General features: G+C 40.8%; 1 protein-coding gene across 2 annotated transcripts in view; it reads right to left on the bottom strand.

The window, feature by feature from the left end:
* The window catches only part of LOC119585707 (forkhead box protein P1-like), a gene marked incomplete at its 5' end in the record, with an annotated part of 71,485 nt that overhangs the window by 24,674 nt on the left and 46,490 nt on the right, over positions 1 to 321 (bottom strand).

Raw genomic sequence — 321 nt, 5'->3', positions numbered from 1 at the left:
GCACTTTTCAATAGCCAAAAAGCACAATATCTGCCCTACGAAATTACAAGACAAGAAATATACAATATCACTCCATTTTTCAAATCCCTTATGCTGTCACATTTTGCACTTCCCCCTGTTCTGTATATCTGATACAAATTCTCGCATTTTCTTCCTTCTCTTTCATGGCCTCAATAACGTCCTGTTTTGTTTGTTGCAAATGTTAACTTTAGCTTGCGTGTGCGTTACTTTAGCATGTCTGGTCCGCCATGTGCGTGTTGCGCTGTTATATCCAAACCGAGTATACCTGTTGCTACTGGTATACGCGCTCTTGAAAGGCGT

The sequence above is a fragment of the Penaeus monodon genome, chromosome 20 (genome assembly GCF_015228065.2).
Source record: "Penaeus monodon isolate SGIC_2016 chromosome 20, NSTDA_Pmon_1, whole genome shotgun sequence".
NCBI classification, from domain to species: Eukaryota; Metazoa; Arthropoda; class Malacostraca; order Decapoda; family Penaeidae; genus Penaeus; species Penaeus monodon.
The sequence above is the reverse complement of the archived record's forward strand: the minus strand, read 5'-3'. Positions and strand labels throughout refer to the sequence as shown.